The following is a 21,962-nucleotide window of genomic DNA, read 5'->3' as shown; positions in this document are numbered from 1 at the left end:
AAGGAAAGTGTGAACCTATCATAGGTCAAATAAAATGAGGTTAAAAAAAATTATTCCTGAACTCACCACAAAATAAAAGACGATGTGAGATTTTGTTATGTTTCTAGTATTTATCTAATGGGACATAAGAATGTGATTTCAAAATCCATACATCAAGCTTAGAGAGTGTCATGTGTTTGAGCTTAGTACTCCTCTTGAGAGACCACCTTAGCATATGAATAAGAGATAGCACAAAGTTGGGATGAGGTGAAATCAAGGGTTCCCTATCCTCATCACCCTATCCCCAATTTGGGTGAGACAAACCTATGAAAGACAAGTTAGTTCTAAGATAGTTTTTGAGATATTTCGTCATCACATATAAGTTAGCTAAAATATAAATGACGTAGAGATGAAACAAAAAACAGAGAGGCAATCTTATAAGCATTATGGGAGAGAGAAGCATGAATTTTGGGGATGGTAATTGAATATGTACAATATATACCATTTTTTTTTTGGGGGGCGAGGCAAGGCAACCAAAACTTGTCCCCACCCTATCTCCTTATCAAAATTGCAAAAATTTTTGCACAAGATTGGGCCAAAACAGGTCAAGGAAGGCAAGAAATTTTTTCCATCCTTGCATCTGATCTTGGTTAATGCAAGGCATACAACCTAATTGACCAAATTTTCCATCATAATCAACTTAATTTGGGAAAGTGATTTTTTCACATTTGTACCAGTTGTAGATACTCGATTTTGCACCTATGATTTAATCAAGGAAGATGATTGGAATGACCATTCATATACCCAAAAATTATTCTTGCATTACATACATCAATTTGTTCTTGCATCACATGCATCAATTTGTTCTTGCATTGCATGCATTAGTCTATTCATTACATATCATATTAATGATCTTGAGATTCTAACGGAAGCAACGGTGTGTCTGGTTTCTAAATCGAACCATCGGATCGAAAGATATCGCATAATCAAGTTTGCATGGCCCATATGCATTGTGTCTAGGAAAAGTCGACCACACACGATTAATTTAAATTATTTCTGATTGGTTGAACAATTAAAATTAATTGAATAATTTTGTGGTTGGTTGATAATTAGTGTCTAAAATAGGGTTGCATGCATATGAATAAAATGGATAATTGGATAACAATAAAATTATGGATAATCAGAATTTTATCAAGATTTATTTTAGGATATTTATCTACAAGATAATTGTTCTTAAAAAGCCTAAATTATCTAGAAAAGATATAAAAAAAAAAAAATCTTGGACGGAGGATGAAAACACGTCTAGATACAAGGACCAAATAAAAAAACCCTAGAAGGAGAGTCCAAACGGCACCCAAAGATGAAAGAGCGTTCGGCATCCAAAATCACCATTTGGCACTATTGGAGTGCTGAATGGCACTTTAAAAGTGCTGAATTGGCATCTTTTGGGCTTTGGCCTAACGGCCTTCGGGTGACAATAAGGCACACCCATTTCGATCTTTTTCGCAAAATGATGCGTTCGGATTCACATCCTAATCGCCCGTGCCTATTTTTTAGAGTCTTCTGGCCTCTATAAATAGAGGCTGGGTCTTATAATTCAGCACCTTTTTTTGACGCTCTAAAAGGCATACGTTTTAGACTCTTAAATTGCTGATATTTGTTGATCTTCTCTAACATTTGTTGCAAAAAATAGGGTTTTTAGGTTTCAAAGATAACTGAATAAGTTTCTTTGAACCCTAAGACATCCTCTCAAGTAGAAGAGTGCTCATGCAAGAGTTTACTTTTCTTCAAAATCTAGAAGTTTGAGAGTGTGAGATGAGGGATGTTGGAGTTCTAGACTTCCAAGGATCTTTAAGTTTTAACACATCTAAAGAAAATGAAGGAGAAAAAGAAACAATAAAAGAGATAGATTTTTGCTTTGTTAAGTGAATAGGCAAGTGCCTAATTTATAATTTTTACAATACTATGAATGTATTCAGTTCTGTGTGTGGGTGCACGCATATGTGCGTGTGCCTAATTGTGATTAGGGAAAATCTTGTTAGACGCTCTCTATTGCACACTCCATACGCACTCCTTTTAAAATTGAGTTTTAAAAATATGATTTCAGCCCATGGGCGAGTGTGTGATAATCATTATCCTTGTGATTATTCTTAATGTTACCCATGTATATACAGGTTCTATAAGCTAGTAATTTTCTAAAAATATAGTGCATTCCAATTTAACAATTTCTCATTATATGATTTAAACTCAATTCAAGATGTGTGTGTGCAGGGAGGGAGGGAGGGAGAGAGAACCTGAATTTTTATCCTCGAAAGAATTGTTGATATATATCTAAATTTCGTGAGCACATACATCAAATCTTAGAAAGAACTTGAAAAAGTGAACTTTGTACCGCCACTTAGGGGGTGTTTGATGGTTGTTTTCAAACAACCATTTTCAATTTTTAAGCAGCATTTCATGCATTTTCATACACTTTTTCACCCACACGTATTTCCACAAATGTTTTCAAACAACAATTTTCAGTTTTTAAACATATGTACCAAACGGGCCCTTAATCTCTCTTCAATTAGAAAGTTAGTTTCTTCCACAGCTTTGTAGTTATTTTAGAATATAAGTTAATTAACTTTTCCCATCTTTACCTCTATCTTCTTACTATTCTTGAGTCTTTTTTGAAAGTTATTATGTTAGGTGATAATATAAGGTTATGCAATTGACTCGATATATATGTGAGATTTGTAGGTTACATTTTCTAATTTAATTAAGTTTTCCCATGTTATTGACTCAATTGATATGTGAGAATTTTCGGTTGCCTTTGCTAACTTGGAGAAATTATTCATCATTGGCATAAATAACCTGAAGATGTTGTGGCACAACCAACTCGTTCCAGATTTGTTTTGCAAACTAAACCAATTAAATGTTGACAACTGTGAAAATCTAATGAATATTTTTCCGCCTAATATGTTGAGAAGAATCCAGAATCTAGAAAGCCTGCAGATAAGAGATTGCAATTCAGTAGAAGAGGTATTTGAGGTTAGAGGGGAAAATGTTGATGAAATATGTGGCATGGTACCCACTCAATTGAGAGTCCTGACTTTAATTAATCTACCAAAACTTAAGCATGTATGGACTTCGGATCTCCTATCAATCTTAACATTTCAAACTTTGCGTGAAGTTCAAGTTTCTAACTGTAAAAGTCTGAAAAGTCTCTTTCCAGCCTTAGTGGCCAAAAGTCTTGAACAACTTGAGAGGCTAAAAATAAGTGATTTTGGATTGAGGAAATTATTGCAGTGGAAGAAGGATCAGAAACAGTGCAGTTTATGTTCTCGTGAATAATCTCTCTAAGTCTTGAATTGTTGCCTAAGCTCAAGTGTTTCTACCCTGGAAAACATACTTTACAGTGGCCATCTTTGAAAATTTTGGAGATATACAAATGCGACAAAGTGAAGATCATTGCTTTGAATGAATTAAGCTTCCCATAAACAAAAGAGTTAGACTATCATCTTCATTTCAACAACCCCTCTTTCTATTTGAAAAAGTATGGACTTGTATTTGTTTCTATGTTAACATGATATGCCTGTGTAACTATCTTTATAAAACAACTATTAATAATCCAAAAAATTAAAATTAATAACAATATGTTAATACTTAAAAGACTAGTGCGACTACATATGTCCATTGCAGATAATTTGCGCTCCTAGTCTCATCCTCAAGGAGGCGAACCAACTACCAAAAGTAGCAATGGAGAAATGCACTTTGTGGTTTTAATTATGCTTATGTCTTGTACCCAAAAAAATAAATAATAGCAATAAGGAGTTGTGTAAGGTTGAATCTATTCAATCATGTGTTGGATTTATTTCGTGCCAAATTTGCTTGTAATTTTGCAATTAGATACCTGTATTTAGGTGGGAATAATGTAAGGGTTGTGTATGAGAGAGTGTGAAGAAAACTCAAGATGTGTGCACTTAAAGGAGTCTCACGACTGGCAAGTTGCCAAAGTGGCACACGTGTGAAGCATGCATGGAGCTAAAGGGTCACGACAGCTAGAGTACTACAGGATAAAAAGTACAGTCTGGCCTGGCAGTTAACTCACGACTAGTTCCAGTTGCGAGGCCAAGTGGCCAGAATGCCCTGTTTGGATGAAAAATGACTTTTCACATTCCTCACATACCCTACTATAAATACCCATATACCCACGAAATGTAGAGAGCTTTCAAAGAGAATTTTAAGGGAGAAACCCTAGAGAAAACCAAGATTGACTCATCCACAATCTTAGATATTTGGTTCTCCAAATTCCTCTACTCTCACCCTTTCCATTGACATATCCTTGAGGTGTTCATTAGCCAAATCCTTATCTCATCATACCTATATCAGTGAGGAGGTATTTTGGTGCTTGGGAAGTAGTTCAGAGAGGATCAATTCGTTTGGTTGATGCAGTAGGCTTATTGCGGGATTCGGGAAGCTAAAGAAGACACAGTTAGGCTTCACCTTGTTGGAGCAAGAAGTTTGGAGGGCTTAGGTGCATTGGATAGATTAGGCTTAGAGGGTCTACTGCTATTCGTGTATCCTAACTTTATTCTTTAGTGGATCATTTGACAGCTTCGAGGGCGACGTAGAGGTTTTTCGCTGAGTATTTCGGTTTCCTCTTCGACAATACATCATCGTGTTATCTTCGTGTTTGCATCTCTCTAGACAATACATCACCGTGTTATCTTCGTGTTTGCATCTCTCTAACCCTTACTCTTACCTTTTAATTGCTGCTATGTTGTGATTAATTATGGTTTAGAGTTTTTTATTTATTTGGGTATCGCTTGTACTTAACATTCCGCACATCTATTGTTTGAGTATAAGCTTATATTGGTTAATTTGAAATTGGGGGTCTAAACGTTCATTGGTGTTTTATACGTTAATTGAACTTTCAATTGGTATCAGAGCAGGTACACTTGTATGGTTTCATTACCTAAGTGTGATCCTAGACCCCCCCCCCCCTCTTTAGCTATGGATGAAGCTATGGAAAAGGCTATGTTGAATTGTGGCTTAAATGTTTGTGATAATGACTCTATGAGTATGTTTGAAGATTTTCCTAATAATGAACTCCTAGAGTTATTAAAAACAAAGAAACATGCTAGAATGTTTGTTCACATGTTGAAATATTTTGAAAATGAGAACCATATCCTACATAATAGCTTATGTGAGTCAGATTCTTTGATTGAGAAGTATAAAAGAATGAATAGAACATTGTGTGATATGGTTGTTGATCTTAAAAAGAAAATTCGATCTAGCAAGAGCATGGAAAATAAAGAAAATTTTCTTTTTAAAGACCAAAAGTGCTTGTCCCATGCTTGCTTATTTGTACACACCTCCTTGAAGGTATTTAACTCTTATTTATGGTATCTTGATAGCGGTTGCTCTCGTCATATGGCAGGAGATAAATCATTGTTCAAGTCACTTAAGGAGAAGGTCGGTGATTATGTGATTTTTGGAGATGGTAGTCATGATCAAGTACTTGGGAAAGGAACCGTTGAGATACCGGGGCTACCACTATTGAAGAATGTCCTATACATCAAAGGGCTTAAGGCGAACCTTTTGAGCGTCACTCAAATATGTGATGAGGACTTTCTAGTTCAATTCTCAAAGATGGGGTGTGTGATCATTGATGAAGAAGGGATCCAAGTATTGAAGGGAAATAGGAATATCGACAATTGTTACGGAATAGTTCCTACACCAAAGATTTCTTGTTGATGTGCTCGAGTTGACATGTTGGAGCTTTGGCATCAAAGATTGGGGCATGCAAACTTCAAGCAAGTGGCTAAGGTATCTAAACTTGAAGCCGTTGTGGGGCTTCCAAAATTTGGAAAGGTGGAGAAGACCATTTGCTTCATAATTAAACTTTGCTTCATGATTTGTTCTACTTAAGCCCAAAAAGAAAATTTAACTAAAATCTTAAAAAAAGATTAAAACATAGCAAGCCCAAATGCCCAATAGACCCCAAGAAAAAAGCCCAAGATCAATCTCACTCACTACTTAGACATAATTTAATCAACAAAAATATTAATAATTAAATTTCTATAAACTAAATACCTAATATGCCACACAAAAAAAACCCAATACCGAGCCTTTAGGGAAATTGAGATCCTAAATACCCAATACCCAATAAAAAAAAATTGAGATCCTAACCTAAAGGGAAAATAAACCTCATCCTCCCTTAACCCAGTGTCTCAAGCTCTCAACGAGTAGCGCCTCCACGGCTCCACCTCAGACTCAGCAACAGCAATAGAGCAACTCTGCAAGACCTCACCCCTGGTCCTAGAGCACATTGGCGACGGCAAGATCGAATCGGAGATTGCCTTGGCCTTAAGCAACAACAAAAGAGCAACTCAGCCCCGCCCCTAGTCCCAGAGCACATCGGCTGATCGCCAATGGCGGCTCGAATCGGACTTCGGAGATTGCCTTGGCCTCGATTCCTCGACGTGCTACCGCCGCCCCTACCCCTCAAGGTATTTTAGTTTTCTCTCTTTTTCGATATCTCATCTCTGTTGTGCTTTGAGAGTGAGAGCGGAGCTCTCTCTCTCTGTTTCTCTTTGAACTGAAAAATGAGATTCTGTCTTTGGAATTGAATAGCTTTACCTAATGTCTAATTGCCTTTATTTGACATTTTGACTTTATCGGTTTGTGAGTTTATCGTTTTGTGTATTATGAATGTTTTATATTCTTTAATGTTTTGTGTAATATTGATTAGCTTTTGTCTGTTGAGTGGGGGGTGGATGGGGGCCATGGGGCCGTGGGGTTGGATATTTGGATTAGGTAAGTGAACATTTAAGCAATGCAATATATAAATAATGAATTGCACAATCGAATGGGAGATCAGTGAATGAATGATTGCTTGGTTGTGTACATTGAAAGAGATGTAGCTTGTAGCATTGATAATGAGACTATCATGCAACGATTTCCAAATATGAAATCTCGTAAAAGAAAATTGTAAACTTTACATATTTACGTGTTTTTTTTATTGTTGCTATTGTCAATATATGAATTTCTCTTTTTATTAGATTGTGTAATTTATGCTTTTTAAGGAACATCTTGAGAAAAATTTTTGGAGCCTTTACTGCAAGATTCATTGGCATTTTCCTAGTAAGAATTCAAAAGATTCGTTCCACATTGTGGATCTTTTTTGAAAAGCAAAACAGTGATAATTGTAAAGTGAACGAATTATCTAGCATCGATTGGTCACCCATATTATGAATAAAAAGGGTAACGGACAAAGACTTTCATTTTTTTTTTGTTCACGTATGTGTTTCGAATTCTTTGGACACTTAACTATTCGTTCATGTGCATGTAATTTTTAATTTAAAATACATTACATAATTACAAAGATGAATCCCTTTTTGAGTGATCCAAATATGTTTCTTAAAATATTTAAATCTAGGACTACATGAATCTTAGGATGTCCGGAAAACTATTGCACTAATCCTTTGAGATTTTCCAACTTAATTTGGAAGCATAGTATAAATCTCACATATATATAGTTGTATACTCAATTTTTTGAGTTACATGCAATTATGTGCCCCATACATACTTTTTGGCAAGATATACATGCAAAATTTAACTTGAATGTATTAATTTGTCAATATAGTATTACGTGAATAACCTTGGAGATGTTCAATGCCAATGAGAGAAATGTTAGTGTTACAAATTATGACATCAATAATATTTAATATTAATCTAGTCACATTGATCCTTAAATTTCACAACTTTGGTAAAGATCATATAGTGATTTTGTTTTTCAAATTAATGTGAGAATGATGTGAACACCAACGCTATTCTTTGTAGCCAATTAATTTTGACTCATCTTCTCAAATTTTTTTTTTTTTTTTTGGGATTCAAATGACATTTAAATAGGATTGTGGATTCTAATTCAAATAGACATTTTATGCATATGTACTTTATCAAATAAAAAATAAATAAGAAAAACCTAACTTTGTCTTTTCCCTTTTCATTGAAATCTCAAATTTTCATTATTAGTTACATGTTCCATAAATACCATGATTTTTACCTTTCTTTCTTTTCATAAAATGTTATAATTTATTTGACCTAATTCATAGTGTGGGAGCGAGTGATGCAAGCACGTCTAGGGGTTTTAGGCCCTGTTTGAGGATGATTAAGGATCCGAGGATGGTTAAAGATCCATAAGCACATAGATAGGAAGTCCGACGAGGAAAGGCACCTCGGGAGTATTTTAAGTAATCAACTGTACCATAAAGTAGAGCCTCAGGGAAGATAACAGAGTCGTGTAGGCAACAAAATAAAGAAATATCTGGGAATGTGACTGCCACTTTCACATTCAATGCACTGCACCAACTAAATTGACTGCATTTATGAAGAAATGACACTTGAATAGTATTTTCATAGCTCACAGAAGGGTCTTGATGGGACAAGCATCCAAAGGTTTCCCTAGAAATTGTACAGATGGAAGGCTGGGATGCAAGGGGAGGGACTATATAAGGAAATGATCCCCACAGAAAGTGAGAGAGAGAGAGAGAGAGAGAGAGAGAGAGAGAGATAATCTTTATATGAACAACTCATTCTTAGACTTACCAAAGGATTTTACGTTGAATCTGTGTTTCTTATTCTAATGTTTTGAGCCTACTCATTCTAAAGTCTAAATTTTACTTAGTTTTGCAATTTGCTCACAAGATCCACTCCTTTAACAAAATTATTGTTTTGGGCCTATTGGGCTGGTCACACTGTTCTAGGTGGGCTGGGCTCCTCATACATAGGTACCCAATTTTTTGGGTCAAATTTTGTAATGCTAAACACAAAATGTTCACAATTTTTTTCATTAAAGAATATGGGCTTATGATATGGCCCAGAGCTTAAATTATATTTTTAAAGCCTAATTGGACCTATTTGAGCCTCTTCGAATATAATCATAAACCCATATATTTTTATCATTTTTTACAACTTATTAAAGTGATTACTTTTGATTAGAAGACCTTATTACGAGACAATGCGTCTAATACATGTATGTAGGCTAAAAACTGAGAAGCACATAATGTCAACCCAACCAATGAAATTTAGGATTAAAGTAAATGCAAACTCTATAATTTAGAATGTATAACAAAATAATTCATAGTATAATTTTAAGAGTAATAAATTAAACCTTAAGCTTTCAAAATTTAACAAAATATACCCCGATCCAAATTAAACCCTAAAGACAACATTATTCTAGTTAAATTGGCTGAGATTTAATTTAAGATGTAATTTTTACTTTCATTTTTATATAATTTGTACATTTTTAGACCCTTTAAACACAACCAGATTGACCTAGTTATTTAGCCAAGTGATTAACTTAGGTAAATTATGCAGATCTAGGTTAACACATATAAATCATTTCATTGTAAGGTGCAGAAAATAAAGAACACAACAATATGATAACCCAGGAAAACCAAACCGGAAAAAAACTTGGGGAGGATTTAACCTAGTTATCCTCAAGGTAAAACCGAATCCACTATGAAAAAATTAAAGTTTACACAATAGCGACTTAAACCACTAACATCCTATTGCTACCTCGAATAGGAAACTTACTACCATGACCATGTGACAGCTCCGAGTCCACGGACTACTTCTTTCTTGGATTCCCAGCAAGCACAAGTACTCCCGCTTGTATATCTTTAAGCTCTTGAATCTGCAACTGAATTGATCACCAAGTTCTTGACGTAAATCTAGATCTTGGTAACCCTAAGTGTATGTGAAGGCAAACACCTCTAAATTTCACAAGAGATTTACACATACAGCATAAAGAGCAACCACAAAACGTGGCTAGGGTTTTCCCTTTTATACCTAGGGCAAAACATAAAACCCTACACGTAAAATGGGCTTGGCTGAGTTGAAAAATTTTGCAGAAAAACAATCTGCATGAGTTTCGATCGATCGAGTCTAATTTTCGATAGATTGAGCCAGGCAGATTTACACAATAAATCCTATAGAAACTCAATTCCAACTTTACAATTTAAACATACTTTGAGCAAGTCTAAAACAAGACTAAACGTTTTGATCATGGTTTGCCAACATTACAAATTGAAGTTCTAATACATTTAAACCTAAAGTCTTAGATCCCAACATAATTAATTATATAATATGAATTTTACATGTAAACAAGCTCTCTCTCTCTCTCTCTCTCTCTCTCTCTCTCTCTCTCTATATATATATATATATATATTCCAAAAATGTTATCCATAAATTTTGTAACGAATGGATTTAATTTTATTGCATTATTATTAATTTAAATAGATATTAAAAATTTCAAGTTAGAGTCATGTTAAAAACCTTAGAGGATTCTAATTAAGTCCTAGCAAATCTCTTAAAAAAAAAGAAAAAAAGATCTATGGTTTTGAAAATTTTGACAATTGAGCTTAGTTGACTCTAAACTTTGGGAAGTAACAAGAGCCAACTAAAAGAAACTTGGGATCAAATAAAACACATACCCTCTCAAGTCTCAAATGTGAAAAATTCTTTTATAAGCTTGTCTCATGTAGTGCTCATTCTCGTAACTTGTGGGTACCACATATGTACCTAGTATATGATGTTTCAGGAACTCCACATCAGCACCTAGTTGGTGTTTCTAAGCCTAATAAAAATGTGATATCTGTCTAAAAGAAACAAATCAGCATATCACACCTTATACACCTAAAAAGATAAATATACCCTTGAAAAATTTCAAACCCCCGCCTTTAACACCGTTTTCCCCTTTTCAGCAAAATCAAAACTCTCTCTCCATTTCTGCTTTCTCTCACCGCACCACCATCTTCTCTCTCTTTCTCTCAACTCCAAAGATCCACAGCCATTGCCTAGCATCGCTGCTGAAAAAAATTTTAAAGACTCGCCTTCTCTTGCTTTTCCCTTTTCACAAAATCAAAAAAATTTCATCTCTTTCTCTCTCCATTTCTCTCGTCACCACCGGAGCACATCAGCACCTCCATGACTCCATCTTCTCTCTCTCAACTCCAAACCTTGACAACCACTGCCTAGCATTATTGCTGGAGACCGACCTTTGTCTCGTCAGAAAAACGCCCAAAACTATCTCTCTTTCTCGTTGTTTACAACCACCGACGTCAAAAGTTTTCTCGCCGCTTCTAACACCTGAATTTGCAAGAAGGTTTTCTTCTCTCTTTTTGAATTTATTTTCTAAAACTTTCTATTTACATGTGTTTTGTTTTGTATTATTTTTTATTTTTATAAATTGACATATACATTCATATGTAGAAAGGAAACTTGTACTATTTGATAAAATGCTTCAGTGAGATGATGCATTTATATATTACAACGCAATTACTAGTAGTATTTCGAGTTGAAGCACTTATGAAAAAACCCCCAAATAATGTTGATTAGATTATGTATTTATATGGGATTTATAAACATAGGAACTAGAATAGCCAAAGTCTGGGAGACTTGCAATTTCAGATTAGATAAGTTTAAGTTGTTTCTGGATTAGTGAAAACCATTTGTGATTAGTATGTATCCATACCAATTTTGTATGTACATTTCACTATCTATCTATCCACACACACACACACACACACTCACATTTCACTAACAATACAAATCTGTGCTTCAAGAATTCATAATTCTTATATTAGAAATTATTATCAATAAGATTTTGGTGTGCATGCTGCATGCAAACTGTTAAACCAATTAATTCAGTCACTACTAGCTAGGAAATATACCTAATCTGACCTTAGTAATAAGCTCACCCAATTGGTGCTGTGTCCTATATTATTTGCTTTTTCATAGTTGGAATTTTAACAATTTGTTTCATCCTTGTAATAATTTTTTTTCATGGTGCAGGGATGGATGTCATGCTTTTTGTTGGGGACATATTTTTATGTAATTGACATATCCTTTGACAAAACACACTTTACCTGTATTTGGGTAAATCTAAGTAGGTTCAAGATGATCATTACAAGTGGTTAAATTGAAGACATGAAAATTACTTAAGAACTGTTCAAGAAAAGTGCAATCTGCAGGTCTCGATACCTCCTCAACAGAAGCTCAATCTGTCGAGATTCATTAAAGCTCGACAGATGTCTCGATCGATCGAGCTTATGGGATTCAGTTTATAGCCAGCAATGTTTTATTCTAAAAAGGCTATTTGGTTATGGGTTTGTATAATTCTTATTGGACTAGGAAAGCCTAAGATTTGTGTAAACCTATTTGGAATAGGAGATTCCATTAAGCTCCTATTTAAAGGAGATGGAAAAAGAAAAACCTAACCCTAGAGAGCTTCATAAGGTTTTCTTTTTGAAACCTTAGCCTCCTCCTACAGAAGAAAGAGTTCTTGCTGTGTTTCTTGTATGCCTTTGGCTTTTGTAACCAAGCAAAGTCTCTTGCACCAACATTGAAGATTTTATTGGAGTTTCTATGTGAAGCTGTTGCAAATCAACTACAACAATCAAATGGTTGCTGTGGAGTTAGTCATGCATTGTGATTTGTGCAAAGGAGTAAGCCGCATACTGGGATCCGCACAATTGGTTAGTCATGTACTGGGAGCCGTGCATTGAAAATGAGAGATTGTCACTACAGAACAAGTCCAATTGGGTATTGGGGTAAGGGTTCAACTGTAGGTTGGAAAGGTATTTGGGATTCCTTTACTTGTAATCGCTTGTTGTAATAATAGTGGATTCTCGGGAGTAGTGACCTTAAATTCACCCGGTGGGGTTTTTGCCGTGTAGGTTTTCCCCGTTCGTAAACAAATCACTGTGTCATTTATTTTCCACTGCATACATAGTTTAATTGGTGATTTGTTTGTGCTACCACGCACTTTGCATGTTAACTTGATTAATTAATGACTTGGCTAATTAATCAACTTAATTTATCACAAGGGGTCAATACGTTTTTGGCCTATCACTTTTGTTCTGTTGTTTTTGCCGAAGGAATTGATTTTAATAAATAGTTTCTTCCTAAGAGTCTCCTCTGAGGTATTCAATCTATCTTTTCGTCGTTTTCTTAGTTTAAGTCCTTGGTTGAGTTATTATGGAAAATTAGGATATTTTGATAATTGGTATAAAGCCCACTTGAGTGTGTATGTGTATATGGCTGAGGACCAGTGGGTGCAAATGCTATATTGTTCCAGTTAAGGCAATATTTTGGTGCTAGACTTTTTTTTGTTTTGTTTTGTTATTTTGATAATGTAGTGAACGGTAGGTGCTGGACTCCTTTTTTTATTTAGATTTCTTACAAGTGGGGAAAAGGGGATTTGTTTTTATTTTTATTTTTCTGGGGGTGTGTTTACAAGAAGACTTTTAGAAGCATGGCAAGTTCATTTTGTGTGTGAAGGTTGTTATAAGGTTGAATTTATTCAATCATGTGTTGGCTTTATTCCATGCCGAATTTGCTTGTATTTTAGTAATTAGATACCTTGTATTTTGGAGGGAATTATGTAAGGGTTGTGTATGGGAAGAGTGTGAAGAATTGAAGAGTGTGAAGAATTCAAGTGTGTGAGCATTCAGAGGATTCTCACGACTGGATCTTGCGAGTGACTCGTGGCTGGCGACTTGCTAAAATGCTACACGTATGAAGCCTGCCAGAAGCTGAAGGGTCATGACAGCTGGAGCACTACAAGATAAAAAGTACAGTCTGGCCTGGCAGTTAACTTGCGACTCAAACTCGTGACTTGTTCCAGTCACGAAAGTGAGTCGCTAGAATGCCCTGTGTTGCAGAAAAAATGACTTTTCACATTCCTCACGTATCCTACTATAAATACCCTCATTATCCACAAAAATGGTAAGGAGCCTATTGAGAGAAAAACCCTAAGAGAGGTTTCTACAACGCACCCACCTTATTAGAGAGAGAGCTACTCATTCTTAGAGAGAAATCTTTGTAGTCTCTTCTCCTTACCTCTCCCTTTGTTATATCCATTGGGAGGAGATTTGTACACAAACACAACCCACACTCATTTAGAGTGTTAAGGGTGTTTTTGGAGCTTGGAAAGCATTGGAAGATGCCAAGGATGACAGATGCAATATGGAGCTTATTGCGAGATCTGAAAAGTTAGAGAAGACAAGGTTAGGTGAAACCCTGTTGGAGCAACAAGCTTGGAGGGCTTAGGTGCATCGGGTAGATTAGGCTTGGAGGGTCTATTGTTATTCATGTATCCCAACTTTATTCTTTAGTGGATCATTTTACCACTTGGAGGGCGGTAGAGAAGTTTTTCACTAAGTTCTTAAGTTTCCTTTTCGATAACACGTGCCAATGTTATCCTTGTGTTTGCATCTCTCTTCCCTTTCTCTTTAACCATTAATTGTTGCTGTGTTTGTGATTAATTATGTGTTAAAGTAGTTTGTCAAATTGGGTATTGCTTATATTTCATATTCTGCACATATATTGTTTGAGTATAAGTTTGTGTTGGTATTTTTGTAATTGAGTCTCTAAACATTCATTAATGTTTTACACACTAATTGAACTTTCAGTTGTTGACACTACTGCTACTACAAGTGCTGTTTTTGTGACTGAAAATACTATAAGGGCTGGAGAAGCAAGGGTTGCTGCTACAAGTGCTGGAGATTAAATAGCTGCTACTACAAGTGCTAAAGATTCGAAATCAAAAGATGTAGGCCAAGAAGAAGAACAAACCTGGGGGGATTTGAGAACATATAACTAGGAATTAACAATAATCTGTTTTATGTAATCCACATACATTTGGTGGTGATAATTTTGAAGCTTTAGGTGATATAGAGTATGTACCTGCAAATAATTCTGGAATTTTTTTTGGTCCTTAATATAATTCTGCAACTTTAGGTGATAATTCTCACCTATTTATCCTGAATAAAGCTGCATTTTTATAGATTGCATATTTAGGTGATATACATGAATAACATGACTACGTTGCTACATCAATAGGATGGAAACTCTTATCGGAATACCTATTTTGTCAAACTTGAAAATATGTCATTGCAAATTGCAATACTTATTCTATCAAAGCTTGAGCAAGATTTTTTCCCTGGACACAATTCTGAAATTTAGATTATATATAATGTGTTGTTTGTCATAATACCTATAATTTAGATTATATAAAATGCAACTGCCTTAATCAATGGTGCTATATGTCTTTGGTACCCAATGATTATCAAAGTTAACATAAAGGTAAATTTTCATTGAACCAAAAGCTAACATAAAGATAAATTTTATGATACATCACTATTATTGGCATCAATATTCAAAATGTTACATCAAGGTAACAATATTTAGGCTACAAAAAATTTCCAAGACCCTATTGATGCCTACTTTAGCTGCTTCACAATTATTTTGTATTTATCCATCATTGATTGATACTTTAAAGCTTCAATTTATCCCACTACTTCATATTTGACATCTTCATCGCTTTAATGAAAAATCTTACATAGTTGACAACCCCCGACAACAATCCAACAAGAAACAAAAATTTAATAATTAGTATAGCCAACAACAATACTAGATTTTTTTTTTTTTTGGATAGGTAAATAAAACTCCATTGCAATTATGATGAAAAAGTACCCAAAAAAAAAGACAAAGCAGGCAGTGTGCTTAGAACCAGAAAAATAGCAAACTATTAAATAAGAAAGTATAATTATTTAGCAAATCTGGTAAGGAATTAAAAGTAAAAAAAATTTGAAGTATGGTCAGGTCACTCTTTGTGCTTACTGCCTTACTCTTTGTCCTACATTGGATCTTCCTTTCAAATAGATATAGAAGTTGGTCATGCATATGAGTGAAACTTTAGCTACCCACAAGGTTATATTGTGCAAAAACATCCAAAGATTGCATATTCGAATTTACTTGTTCTGTGGGTTTGGGATCCTCAGCCTATAGTGACTACCTTAATCATTTATACCCTCCTTTATGTGGCTATGTTTCTGAAACTATTTCAGTTTTCCTAATCAATATTAATTTTTTTAAGAGTATAATTAGCAGCTATCACCGTAGTTTGCAAAAGGTCAAACAGGATCAAAACATAATTATCTTTCTTCTGTTGCATTCTTAAACATGGATGAATCGCAAAAGCATGCTCTCAAACAAATTGTGGTTTCCCTACCACCTCCATCTGAACTTAAAATTCCAATCCTCTTGTTATAGCTAACCAATGAAAGACTTGAGGTGTTATTAGTTTGTGAAAGAGACTTGATCAAGGAAAATTATGCATTTGTGCTTTTGGATGATATATGAAACATTCTGATTCTATAAGCAAACCATATGTAGCTACCCCCATTCTCCAATAAGTGATACTGCTTTCTTTCACCCACCTTTTGGAATGCACTTTTCCTTAATTTCAAAGCATCCTCACCAAATAAGTTACAACTTCAAGACATAACTCATTCGTGTGGACTATAGATGACGAAGAAAATTTATCAACACTGGTTTTAACTCCTGTCCATGGCAAGGCGCCTCACTCTTATTTTTTTTGAGTAAAGACGATAGAGCTCCTCACTCTTATTAAATATATGTTTTGTTGACAATACCTATTTTTATAGTACAAACCATCCTTCTCTTTAGTCCAGTGTGTGAACGGATTGATCAAAAGTCACAAGTTTCTAGGGGGACTCTAATTGCCGACGACATGCTCACTTTACTTTATTGGAAAGTAGTCACTAAGGAAAATTTTATTTTGGTTTGACAACTGGCTTCCTTATGGATTTTTAAGGAAAATTCTTGCGGGTCCTCTTATTGAGTTGGAGTTCAATCTTAAGGTGGTGGACAATCTCTCTGCTTGGAAAAGTAGGATTTTTATTGTAGTAGGATTTCCTTCGAAATTCCTAACTATTAAAAACAAGTCATTCAAGTTAGCTCAACTGGTAAAGTTTCAGATGATTGTATAAGAGATCTAGGGTTCAATCCCCACCTATACCAAAAACTGATTGGTGTCTTGGTCTAATAATAAAGAGCTATCATTAGGAGCGGACGCCATAGGTTGAAACTTTCTATAAAAAAAAAAAAAAGTCATCCAAGTCACTCATTTGTCACAAATCCACCTCCCAGGATAAAACAATTTTGGCCCTCCAACCCAGGCACTTAATAAGTCTAGGCTGCCTTTCGATTCCTTAAATAAAATAACTACAATGATAAGTGTTACCGGATTACAAAATTACAAATGAAAATAGACAGTATGCCAATATGAAACAAAATCAAATATGAAGAATGAAAATTTTAAAATATAAAAGACCAAAATAAAAATAACAAAAACTTTGTACAAAAGTTGCATTTTATTATATCTTAATTTAAAAATCTGTCTACATTAATCTTATCAAACGCAAACGTAGGCTTTGATCAACAGTTTACTTTAATCAACTTGATAATTCAGTTTACTTTAAGGGGAAAAGATTAAAGAATAGACAAGAAAATAGTGTACTTTAATCTATTCAATAATTCTGCCTCCCACTATCCAATATGGTGAAGAAAAGCAATGGAAAAGACAAGGAAAAAGGAAAAAGAGTATGAAAAAGTTACAAGCTCTTTATCTTTCATAGCTGCTGTCCCACTCCCACTCCCATAGCCCGGTGACTCTTTGCTCTTTGGCATTTTCCTAGTAAGAATTCAAAAGATTCGTTCCACATTCTGTATCCAAAAAAGCAAAACAATAAAATAATTGTAGACACTCTTTGCCCTCTCATTTTGGTTTTATTTTGCTCCACTTCTCAAAACAAAAAGAAAGAAAGAGTTTGATACTTTCTACTTTACGCCATTAATTTTCGTTGCAATCATCTCTTAGTTTGGTTTTGCTTTGCTCGATCCAGCTCTTTTTTTAAAAAAGGAAAAAAAAATTCAAACTTTTTACCTTAATTTTTGTTGCAGTGTTTTGTGTTTGCATCCTATCATTTTAGTTGAGTCTGCTTCACTTTTCCAAAAAATAAAAAAAAAAGTAGAGAAGTATTTTAAGCTTCTCACCCCTGCTCTCATTTACTATAGCAATTATCCTTGATCTGTGAAGTCATAGAAGAAAAACACACAAAAATTGTAGTGTGAAGGAGAGAGGTACTTCATTTTAGTTTCTTACTTTTATATATTTTTTTTCTTCGCTTATGCTATGCGTTCATTCTTCAATTTGATTTTTTGTTGCAGTTTATTTGCTCTGTTTTACTTATCAAGACTTGTAACGAAGGGAAAAGAAGAAGGTATCGCCAACTCTTCATGATTACTGCTACTCAGCACAGTGGCTGTCCGAGTGAAAAACAAAACAAGCTGTTCTGGAATAGTTTGATATCCTAAAGAGAGAGGTGCCTTCTTTTTTTTCTTTTATCTCATTCGTCCTTTGACATGGTTCATGCTTTGTTGCAGTTATAATCCCTTTTTTGCTTGTAATTGTGGTTCTAATAACTGTTCCTAATTTGATGCTTAAATAAGGTCACAATAGCTGCTCTTAAAAAGAAAACTAGCATGTAACCTGCACTATCTATAATTCTACATACACTTTAAGATTTGTAGGTCCTTTACCTCAAAAAAAAAAAAAAAAAAGATTTGTAGATCGTATGTTTGATTGTAGTATTTTAATATTTTTAGGTTGTGTTTTTTTAGTCTATGGACATGGGTCAACAAGGAAATCTTTTTGATAACCAAAGACTTTTGTTTCTATGAATATTGCTTTGATAAGTTGATTTTTTTTTTTTAATTTTTTGAGAATCAGTTGATTTGATTACTGAGTGATAAGAATAGAAAAGAAAATAATGTAATTTCTCATTTTTACCATATAGAAAACCACAAGACAAGACATGCCTGAGTTTTTTTTAAGAGAAAGGGTAAATATTTCAAAGATTAGACCGTTAAGAATGTTCAATTAAACTGATACCATCTAAAATGTAAAACCTGTAATTAATTTTCCATGTTTAACCTATGTTGAAAAAAAAATTATGTTTAATTACGCAGATAAAAAGAGAGAGAGAGGTGAAGTGGTCCACTCTCACTTTCTTTTTATGTTGATATAGATAAATTTTCATTTTATGTTTTGAATTTTTGTTTTTATTGAAATAAATAAAATCATAGTGGTGATTCTAGTGAAGATGGAAGTGGGGATTATTTCCCCAATTGATTGGCGTTTAGCTTCTTTGATACTGATTGTAAGTGCACAATTGCACCTGGACCCAAGCACAGTTATGGGCTCAGGCCCAATGAGCCTTAAACAATATGAATTTGTAGAGTGTGGGCTTGAAACCTAGATTAGAAGTGTGTGGGGATTAAATGACAAACTAAAGATGCAAGTACTTGGAAACAACCAGGAATATTGTAAATAGGCCTCCTCGGACATAAGCCGAGAGCTGTTCTTATATTATATATTTCTCTTTGTCTTTTTTCTTTTTAGATTACCAAAAGTCCGTCCCGTTTCTGTTCTAGGTTCCTCCTTAAATACTCCTCTTTTTAATACTTTATACACGTGTTGCCCCAACTCCTCCCTTAGTCTAGATATTTCTTTTCTTAGTGCCTTTGAACAGTAACTAGAAGTTTCCCTTCCACTGTTCAAGTGTCACTTCCCCATTAATGCGGCCAGGGTGGTAGGTGCAGGGTCTTTAATGTGGAGGTAGCAGCCTTTACCTTTGACATTTTTCCAACATCGGTGCTTCTAGGACATTCAAGGGTTCACCCCCTTTAACCATTGGTCTTGACCGTGTCATTCCCTATCCTTTACCATGAAGTCCCGGATTCTCTGGTGTCAGTCCGAGGGGAAAAACATCCTCGGCTATATCCTGGGATCCTCGGCGTATGGGCCGACCCGTAGTACTAACAAGCCCTAAACCCAAGAGCAGGTCGGCCTTCCTTAGCATGACCCAACGAGCTCATATTCCCATCAAGGCATCTTTACTCCCCACACTGATCATACCCAAATTGGCCATTAATCACCATTACGATTTTATTGGATAATATTCTTGGTAGTTGATAGTATTGGATCATATCAAGGTACTAAATTGGTGAAAAGATATTTTCATAGAACTGGACAATATCCAGCCAGTGTTTGATTCTTAAAAAAAAAAAAAATCGTGCCACTATCCTCGCTAAGCAATTCAAAGATACAAATTTAGGAGAAAGTTTAGGATTTGGGAGTGCCATATCAGTAATATATGTTTTCCACTAATTTTTATTGTTTTTCAATTGTTACGAAGATCAGGTGAGGTGGGAGATATACTATTCTTTTGTGCACAATGAAGAAGATAAACTTTAACCGTAATAAATTTTCCATATAAGAGTACAAAACATTTAATTACATAGTTGGAGATAATTAATGCTATTAGCAGTGGTAGCTTTAGAGCGGTTACTAAAAAATTTAAATTATACAAAATCTAATAAAGTGGTAATTTGAATATTTTCTATATCTGCGAGCCAAGTCGGTAAGGAAAGCAAAATTGTTATGATTGTAAAGCCAAAAAGAATAGAATTGTCATCACCATCAAGAAAAACTCAAAATCACAATATTTTTCTTGGTGCTATTTTTTAAGGAAAAAAAATTATAGATTATTTTTATTGAATAGGTTGAATGAGCTACAAATTTGAATGATTAACGATTTTTATCTTTTTGTTTTATAATAGGCTTTTTGTTAAATAATTTGTTCACTTGTTATTGTTTGGTCTTGTTTTGTTATTGTTTGATTTATGTTTGTTGTTATTTGGGTTGATATTTATTATTGTTATTTATATCTTAAAAAAAAAATTAAGGATTATGTTTAGGGGGGCAGAATTAATTTTGAAGTAATATTATGTTCACAACATTTTTATAATAAATTTTATGCAAAAAGTTGTTTATTGGTGGATAAAAAAATAGTATTAATATTAGGCCAAATTAGAATCAGTAACAACTTATCACATTGAATTTGTTATGAAATTATTATAAAAATATTATGAATGTAGCATTACTCTTATTTTTGTTGAACCAAAATTTTTGTAATTCTCATGTCAGAATGTTCAACATTTTTATAAAGTGGTCACAATATGTTATTTAATATATAATTTTTTTTTGGCAAGTTTATATATACATTTGTTTTTTTTTTTGCAAGTGAGGGTGATCCTGTGACCACCCTAGCTTGGCGGTTGGCTATAAGATCACTTATTTATAGAAGGTTGATGACAAGACCATTAGAGTGTTTCTATTGTTAGATTTATTACAAAATAATGACTTATAAAATGTGTAATTCTTACAAAGTTGCATAAGGTGTAACTCTTTCTCTCAATTTCATTACAAATTTATAAAGGAATGAATGTTATACAGACTTTTATAAAATGTGTAATTCTTTCAATAGAGATTGCTTTTTCTTGAGACATACAAACTTTATTACAAATATAAAGGAATGAATGATTTTAAAAATCTTGCAAATTCTCCCAATTTCAATAGAAAGGAATGAACGTTTTTTAAATCCTAGCAAATTCCCCATAAAATATCATTTTATAACAAAAATGAACTTTTGTGTTATACCACTATTTGTTGTTTTTCATTTTTTTAGAGAAGGAATTAAGAATTAAAACTTAGGTTCTCCCATTAGAGAAATTAGCTTATAACTCATTGCATATGCATGAAAGACATATACAAATAAATATAACTAAACTTTTCTTTTAAGAGATAGTTTCAATGTATGATGTACGTTTCTTATGATTTTTCTTTATCATTAGACTAAAACACTAATTGATTTTTAAGACTTAGATCGAACCCCAAATCTTTTTTTTGACAATAAAAGACTTTACTAGCTGAGTTAACTAGAACCTACATGAGCATAACTAAAATCGTATTAAAATTTTACCAAGTTTATATATAATATTTATGTATTTGAATATATGAAATAGTTGTGGGGGGTAAAAATGCTTAAATGAACGTTTGGGCGTTGGGCCTGGTTAGTTGGTATAAGTCTGTTTAATCAGAGGGTCTTCTAGGCCCACAGGTCAGTTCGCACTATAATGGTTCGAGGAGTTGTCCGAGGGGGAGTATCTCCTCGGACAGGCCCAGTAAAGGCCATGGGACTTGCTAAAGGGTTTAGAGACAGAAT

At 34.1% G+C, this 21,962-nt stretch overlaps 1 protein-coding gene across 1 annotated transcript in view; it reads left to right on the top strand.

Annotated features, from left to right (window-relative positions):
• The first annotated feature begins 17,243 nt into the window (after window positions 1-17,243).
• Window positions 17,244-21,962, top strand: part of LOC142642908 (uncharacterized) — a 104,886-nt gene continuing 100,167 nt past the window's right edge. Inside the window, exons 1-2 of the transcript XR_012845771.1 lie at window positions 17,244-17,976; window positions 18,064-18,218. The gene's annotated coding sequence lies outside the window, so the exon portion shown is untranslated. The remainder of the gene's footprint in view (window positions 17,977-18,063; window positions 18,219-21,962) is intronic.

Source organism: Castanea sativa, chromosome 7, assembly GCF_040712315.1.
Source record: "Castanea sativa cultivar Marrone di Chiusa Pesio chromosome 7, ASM4071231v1".
Classification (NCBI taxonomy): Eukaryota; Viridiplantae; Streptophyta; class Magnoliopsida; order Fagales; family Fagaceae; genus Castanea; species Castanea sativa.
The sequence above is the reverse complement of the archived record's forward strand: the minus strand, read 5'-3'. Positions and strand labels throughout refer to the sequence as shown.